This window comes from Eriocheir sinensis, unplaced genomic scaffold, assembly GCF_024679095.1.
Source record: "Eriocheir sinensis breed Jianghai 21 unplaced genomic scaffold, ASM2467909v1 Scaffold1274, whole genome shotgun sequence".
In the NCBI taxonomy this organism is placed as follows: Eukaryota; Metazoa; Arthropoda; class Malacostraca; order Decapoda; family Varunidae; genus Eriocheir; species Eriocheir sinensis.
In genome coordinates, this window is record NW_026110600.1 from 22,541 (window position 1) to 31,498 (window position 8,958).

Consider the following 8,958-nt stretch of genomic DNA (forward strand, 5'->3'; position numbering starts at 1 on the left):
CCCACACAGTAATAGAGGGACACTAACACCCACACCCACACAGTAATAGATGGACACTAACACACACAACAACACAGTAATAGAGGGACACTAACACCCACACCCACACAGTAATAGAGGGACACTAACACCCACACCCACACAGTAATAGATGGACACTAACACACACAACAACACAGTAATAGATGGACACTAACACCCACACCCACACAGTAATAGATGGACACTAACACCCACACCCACACGGTAATAGATGGACACTAACACCCACACCCACACAGTAATAGATGGACACTAACACCCACACCCACACAGTAATAGATGGACACTAACACACACACCCACACAGTAATAGATGGACACTAACACACACAACAACACAGTAATAGATGGACACTAACACCCACACCCACACAGTGATAGATGGACACTAACATATACAACAACACAGTAATAGATGGGCCACCAACACAGTAACATGGCGGGCAAAAGCTGAGGAGCTCTCTTGCGGTAAATATGTGCCTCCCAAAATGGCGGGCCTTTGCGGGGCAGCTGAGATGTGATCAGCTGATCGCAGCTGATGACGTCACATGCACCCTCTCTATAATATGCTGGGAGCGGAAGCCAGTGACCTCACGGAGACACAAACACCTGGCCCTCCAAGTATTGGGGGTGGCGGGTTGTCGAGATGGCTGACCGACCCTGACGCCCTAATATTTTTGATGAATTTCGCCGAAAGGCGACACCAACGGCAGGGGCGGTATACACAAAAGTTCTTAGCATCGCTAAGTGCACTTAACGGCAAAGAATCGTTAAGTTTTCTACTTAAAATGGCGCTGGGCCGCTTAGCGCTGAAGCTGGAGCACTTAGCGGGCGGAAAATTTACGGCGGGGAAGGGGCTCCCTTAGCACCGTTAAAAATGCATAAGTATAGCAACATGGTGGAGTATAGCGAGAGGAAAGGCATCACCTCCGAACTTATCGGCCTCGTCAAGACGACTTGGAGGCGTGTATTGATTTGAAACTTATCCTGAAATATCAATGAACTGTGCTGACCATGCTGAGATGAGTGGTTCGGCGAGGCGGACCTTGGAAACACCTACATAACTATCACGGCTGAAGTGGTGTTCGCCTAAGGTAGAATGCAAGTGCAATCTTCACAGACTGCCATAAATTGAGTGATAACAGACACTGGAGACCCTCCAAGCGATGGCTGGTGACCGCCTGCCACCATCCACAGGCTGTCACACAAGGAGCCCTGGGAGTAACCTTGCTGGAAGCCCCGCGGGCCGCAGTGTGTGGCTGGCGTTATACAGCCCCCAGCCATCGCCTGGAGGGCATCCAGTGTCTGTTATCACTCACCTTAGGTAGTCTGTGAAGGTCCAGTCATCACTGGCGCACGTGTATCTTACCTGTGATCAACACCGGCAGCCACAGACTCCTGCCCAAGGAACGAACACAGGTGAGCCAATATTTTACCTCGCCAGACTTATCCTTTACAATATTCAACTCTTTAAACCTAACACACCTGTTAATTTTGTGACTGACTTCAACAAACGTTTCCCACCAATCTTACCAAACCCTAAACAATACCTATTTGGGTCACTAGTGTCTGTTATTTAATTTTTACTTGACTAACCTCCCAGCGGCGATAAACCAAACCTAACCTGGGTAAATTTATCATTGACATATAGTTATTTCAACTTAATCTGTTATTTAAGATAGCCAGTTTTATCCAAATCAGCAATTATTTAGAAAAGTTGATATTTTTAACCTAACTTAAATGTCAGAAGTGTCCTAACAAAATTACCTTCCTTTGCTTATTTTTAGTAACCAAACCAAATCAATTTGACGTACCGGTAGCTCTTAAACCAAACTTGCTCAAGTACTCAAGCTTGCATCACTTATGACTTTTTTCCTTTAATCCTAAATCAACTTGTTTAGAAACCTTGCTCTGACATACCTAACTTAATATAAGTTCACCTCTCCTAACTCAGATAAATTTCCGATTTGTGTTACTGACTATTTTTTAAACAAACATTTTGATTTTGGACGTAAATTTTTTACCAAACTAACTATCATTCAGAATGTTGCCTTATTTTAACTTAACAAAAAATTATAAACGTCACTTAACCTCATTGATCCTACTTAACGAACGGTAGCTATCCTTTCTGTAAAATACCTCCCAGGAATTCCTGGGTGTTGCAAAATGATACTAATACCCATGCTAGCTAGCATTGTAGTATTGTTTAATTTGTTTTGGTCATGTCTTTTTTTTCACATTTAAAATTAATTAGTTCACAGTATATTATGGCTTTTGTTATTTGCAGCTTCCTTTCTTATGAAGATCTAAAAGTGAATTTTATGATTATTCTTAGTCTTACTCCCAAATAGCTATTAAAGTCAATCAACAATGCTAAAATCTTTTTGAACAAAAAAAATTGCAATTGGTCCATGAGTCAAGAGTTTTGACTTCTGGACAAGTATAGATATAGATATAGGGTAGGTACCAAAGCATTTCTAATTGTAATGTATCTATTTGCAGTGATCGTGATGACATTGACAACAACGAGCAAGTCCTCCTAGACCTAGAGTGACCTCAAGCTGGTATTCGCCACATAACATTATTGTTTAATCATTTAGTTTTTATCATCCAGCATCAAGCAGTCATTCCCATGCAAGAATATAATGCACAATATAAGCAACTTCAATTGCTAGAAAATAAGACAATGTTGCCAGCCCATATAGTGTGCACTGTGCAGTAAATAACTCATGTAGATAATGCCTGTTATTCTATCATATACTTATGTCGATGCAATGTCTTTTAGTTCTTGCTTCGTATATTAATTACTAATCCATTCTTATTTCTCCGACGGCCATTTCCCGTGTCGATACGCCAATCATTTCAGTACTTTTATTTTCTTAGCTTGTGTTTTGCAATTCTTTGCCAATTAAATCACTGGACACATCTTAATAAATATCACAGATTTAATTATCATATATCAGTCCCATAAGTTTATTTCAGATGCTCTTAAAACAACATCTGTCCATTCATAGTCCAACTTAACCTGGTAGCAGCAACAGGCCAAATTTGTGGCTTTACCGTGTACCAGCGATGGGCCACATTTTGTCATGATATAAACCCCAAAAATAGATGATGCATAAACTGATCACAAATGTGTTGATATATATTATGAAATGGTTTATGGAGTGATGATTTTTCTCATTTTCTCGCTCGAGGGGCCTTTAAGAAACATGATCCCTGCAGCTACCAGGTTAACGTCTTTTAGTATAGTACACTAATCAAGAAAAATATCCCACTATATATATATATATATATATATATATATATATATATATATATATATATATATATATATATATATATATATATATATATATATATATATATATATATATATTATGTTGTTTATTTGAACTTTACTCATATTTCAGGGCCAAACATGATGTGGAAGAAGAAATCAATTGTCTCCATCAGTCGGGTTTGTGCCATGGCAGCTTTCTCCAGCTGTCCGGCAGAGGTCCAGTCCATGCCGTGGAGAAATTCAGCCCCCAACAATGAGATGGCATGCCAGAGATGGATCCGCAGCTTCTCCTCCAATCAGTCAATCCTTGCAATGCCCTTTCTCTTTTCTCTTCTTCTGTACCACCATGCTTACACATAACTGATCCAAGGTACTTAAACTCGTTAACCTCCTCCATTTCTTCACCATTCAAAATTATTTGGCATTCTTTTTCACATTCAATGCCCACTCTATATGGGCATACAAACTCTACAACCTCCCTTCTACTCCGCTCACAAACCATCACTTTACTTTTGTTGACATTTACTTTCAACTTTCTCCTTTTACATACACTATCAAAAACACTGACCAAATTTTGTGTCACTTTCATTTTCTGCATTGAGCACCGTGTCATCAGCAAATAAGATTGAATTCATCACCCACTTCCCTCCCTCCCTCAGCATACATTTTTACTTCAATTTCCCCAACTTTGCCCTTCATTTCTCATAACACCATCCATATAAATATTGAACAACCATGATGACATATATATCTTTAAGACGTCCCACAATGCCAGCCAATCGACTCTGTCATAAACTTTCTTTAGAATAACTAGATCCATGAAGGCAGCATAGTATTTTTTCCTTTTGCTAATATTTTTTCTAATAAAACACCATACTGAAGGAAAATATCTGATCCACACATCCTCTTCCCTTCCTAAAGTCTCCTTGTTCTTCACTGATTTTCTCTTCTGTAAGTCTTTGCACAATCTCAATTAGGACTTTTCCATATACCTTTCCAGGTAGCCTACACTCAGCAGACTTATACCCCTACAACTCCCACTTCCCCTCTCCTGCCCTTCCCCTTGTAAACTGGGACCATGATGGCTTTTGTCAAGTCTGCTGGGACCTCCCCCCCCCCTTCCCAGGCCACTTCACATATCTTGACCATTCATATAGTAACTTCATCTCCACACTTCAACATTTCTGCTGTGATTCCTCTCAATTCATTCATCATCATCATCTCATCGATGCCTGCTCTTAGGAGCTCCCACCAGGGGATGGCCACGGCAGAAGTTTCCATCTTTCTCTATCCAGACACTCCCTCCTTGCCTGCTCAAAGTTTCTCAAGGATCTCTCATCCTTCTCCCTAACGTACTCCTGCACCCTATCTCCATCTCACTGGAGGTCGTCCTCTAACATTCCCTCCCTCAATCTCACATAGCCTACACCCTTCCGGTCATCTTACTCTCCTCCATTCGCTCCATGTGGCCAAACCACTTTAAAGTCACTTATTCCCTTCACCCCCGTGACACATTCCAAAACGCTCATACACACTTTCATTACTTATTCCATCCATTCTACTCACACCACAAGCACTCCTCAAATAACTCATTTCCACTGCCTGCACTCTAGACCTCTGACTTTCATTCAAGGCCCATGTTTCACTTGCATATGTGAGGGTTGGTACTATTATTGTATTTTCAACTGATAACTGATCCAGGGTACTTAAACTCATTGACCTCCTCCATTTCTTCACCATTCAGAATTATTTTGCATTCTTTTTCACATTCAGTTCCCACTCTATATGGGCATACAAAATCTACAACTTCACTTCTACTCCCCTCACAAACCATCACTTTACTTTTGTTGACATTTATTTTCAGCTTTCTCCTTTTACAGACGCTATGAAAATCACTGACCAAGTTTTGTAAGTCACTTTCATTTTCTGCAATGAGCACCGTGTCATCAGTAAACAGGATTGAATTCAGCACCCACTGCCTTCCCTCAGCGTACATTTTTACTCCAACTTTGCCCTTTATTTCTCTCATGACACCATCCATATAAATATTGAACAACCATGGTGACATGACACGCCCCTGCCCTAATCCCACCTTTTATCTCAAAATGTTCACTTGTTTCTCCACCAATTTTGACACATGCAGATGCACCCTCATAGAAAGACTTTATTGCACTAAGCAGTTTTCCTCCCACACCATAAATCTTTAAAACATCCCACAATGCAATCCAATCGAATCTGTCATAAGCTTTTTCAAAGTCCATGAAGGCAGCGTATAGTTTCTTTCCTTTTGCTATTATTTTTTCTCCTACCATCCTGAAGGAAAATATCTGATTGATTCCATCAGTTCCTGCTGCTTTTCCATTTTTTAATCTTTTTAATGCCTGATTTACTTCTTCATATGTTATACTTCTTTCTTTATATACTCCTCCTCTACCTCCGCTCAAAACTGTTGCTGTAACAGCTGCTGGATGTCCATCAAAAAAATTCATTAAGTTTTTGAAATATTCTCTCCATGTCTCTTTCACAGCTTCCCCGTCTTTCAACATCTTTCCATTCTCACCCATAACTTCATTAATTTTCCTTGGGGAGATATTATTGGGGTGATGCTTTTCTTTAATTTTTTACTTCTTTCCAATATGATTTCCTGTTCCCTTTATATTTTTCACTTAGTCTTTTCCAAAGTCTTCACCAACTCTCTTCTTACTTTCTTTTATTGCTTGTTTTAATTTCATTTTGCATTCTCTATATTTCTTTTTCCTTTCCCTTTTTACTTGCTCAACCACATTTCTTAAGTTTTCTTTAAAAAGTTTCCTTTTCTCTTTTACTATCCTCCTTATCTCTTCTGTCCACCATGAATTTCCTTTTCTTTTTCCATCTCTCACCACTTTCATCCCTACCACTTTTTTGTTGTAGTTAACACTATACTTCTTTAAATGTTCTAAAATCTTTTTCAGTATCTGTACTATCTTTCACACTTTCCCATTTTTCACTTAAGGCCTCTGCCATTTCATGTTATACTCATCTTTTATTTCTTTTTTCCTGTAACTTTTCTATCTTCAGTATTTCCTTTTTTACTTCACCTTTCTTTTCAAACACCCACTTTTGCAAGATGGTCAGAGCCATCGAACATCCCGCTTACTACCTTCACACAGATATCCTTTCTCAGTCTTCCATCTACTGCCACATAATCAATCAATCCTTTCTGCTCATAATCATTCCCCCTCCTCCATGTGTATATGTGGATATAGGCAAAAGTAATAAAGCCCCACACATCAGAAGTTGTATTGCTTTGCTTAGGTTATGCAGATGATGTAGTATTAGTGGAAGGATTTTGCCTGATCCTAAATGACTTTGGTATGGAATGGAAACTTATCTTTAAACATAATGGAAATTCACACCAGCAGTAGGACAGCGGGTGCTGGGAAACAATATCTTAGAGGTAATAGAAACACATGGTTAGTTAGCATTTGAGATAAGCAAGGAGGCCATAGGAGAAAGCACAAAGAAAACTGAATGAAGCCAAGGTAAGGAAAATGACGGGTGTTAACATCAGTGGTAGAGAAGGGAAATTAGCCAGTATGAATATGGAAGTTGCTTTTGGATGGGGAAAGTAGTAACCCCACAGCTATCTTGTATGGGTCAGCAAAACTAAGACTTAAGATGTCGGGAGATTAGAAGTCATTCAAGACCAGTTGGCATGATAGTGTTCACATGCTCTCAGGGGAAATGGGGTGAAGCTTCTGAGAAAGGTTAACAAAGGGGAAGCTGAGTTTCAAAGAGAGGAAATGAGTGAACACCGGTGGGCCAAATTAATATAACACTGGAAATTGAAGACAATCCCCTTTGGAAAAAGGAAATATACAGAGAGGGAAAGCATATGATGACACTGGAGCAGAGTGAAACAATGTGAATGGGAGACCTGTCAAAGATAGTTGAGAAAAGTGGCCTCTGTGAATGGAGAAGTACCTACACCTATCTATAGTACATCAGATAGGTGTAGAAGCTCGGGAAACATTAGAACATTTTATAATAGTACTAATGATTGTGTGCCTTGACCCACTGAGGCAAAGATATACCAGAGTAACCTGACTGAAAGTTGATATATATAAAAATAAATAAACAAGAAAGTCACTGAACACACGAGTCTGAAATTATGGTAGCCATCTCACGTGAGGCTAATGCATTATGTGCTGTATGTTGGTCTCTGAATACAGTACAGTGACAAACAGCTTGAATATTGAAGAAACTTCAAACTATTGAGGAGTGTGAATTAACGCATCTTAGCACATTGCATTTTGGCGGTAGAGGGGTCAGGTTAGGTTGGTCATAGGCTAGGTATAGTTAGGTTTGGTCAGGTCTGGTTAGATTTAGTTTGTTTTTGACTTGTCTACTTTTATTATTTGGTAATTCCGTGTGATACGCTTCGCGCTACGCCTTTGTTGTCACCGGCGGCTGAGGAGACGACGTCAGGGCAGTAATATACATATTTTGCCAAAACACATAAAAGAATAGTGGAGGTACACCGGAAACATGAAAAGATGCACCTTTATAACGATCATAGGCAATAAAGACCACAAGAGGAAGAAGAAGAAGGCTCGTTTATGTCGATCATTTACTCCATTGATGTGTCTATTGTTTCCAAACAAGCTTTTGTGTACAGATAGATAACGTGTTGAATGCATTATAGCTATTTCATCTTTGCATAATATGTCCTGTGGTAGCTATATACAATGCTTTTGCAAGTGGTCGTTTTGCTATGCGATGCACTTCATACCGGTATTTTGCTAAAAAAATACTTAGCTTAGAGTCCGCTAAGGGGAATTCTAAGTAATACTTAAGGGCCTATGCTTAGCTAAAAGTTGTTAAGTGCAAGGCTTAGTATTATTCTTAGAATATTTGTGTATACGGCCCCAGGTACTCAGCAAATATTGTAATGTAAATATAATTTTTCAAAAAGTCCATTTTTGCTTCTTTTCGCAGGGCTTTCATGCAAGAACGATTTTGAATGAGAGGTTGCCGGACAGCGTTTATATTTTCTCTCGTTTGCCAATAAATAAAACAACGATAATGATCAGCTACATTATTATTAACAATAGTGTCACGTATTAGATTGATCGAAGTGTAATTGTTACAAGCCCCAGAGAAACAGGTAATTTACGATAATTAGAGGAGTTCTGTACCCCCAAAATTGCCAGTGATCGCTAGCTACTTTAACTAAAACTGAGTCAACTCCTGTTGAAGCTATGAGGACTCGCACACTTTAAAATCTCTCACGTGATAAATCATGATGCACTGTGCCTATAGTCTACAAGACATTGATCCCAAGTGTTTATGCTAACATTTTTCAGGTGAAATGGTGAGAAACACTCTACCATTCAGTTATTACAAGCTAAATACTCGCACCTAAGCTTACACCATTCTCGCATTTTTTTTTCTAATCTGCCGCATGTATAGCTTGAACCATTTTTCTAATGGATTCCACGAAGACTAATGTTTAATCAGGAAATTACTGAACAAAATCTAATAAGTAGAACTCGTGGTAAAGAGATATTTAAAAGGCCGAAACCCGCACAGTACCGAAAGGAGCCGCTAAGGGGCCGAACTCACTCTCACCAAGACTTACCAACACAAAG

General features: G+C 39.4%; 1 long non-coding RNA gene across 1 annotated transcript; it reads left to right on the forward strand.

The window, feature by feature from the left end:
- Nucleotides 1-1,178: 1,178 nt before the first annotated feature.
- LOC126989727 (uncharacterized) lies at nucleotides 1,179-4,690 on the forward strand. The gene is made up of 3 exons (XR_007743655.1): nucleotides 1,179-1,461; nucleotides 2,545-2,606; nucleotides 3,456-4,690. It is a non-coding gene; the product is annotated as an uncharacterized LOC126989727 (long non-coding RNA).
- The last annotated feature ends 4,268 nt before the right edge of the window (nucleotides 4,691-8,958 follow it).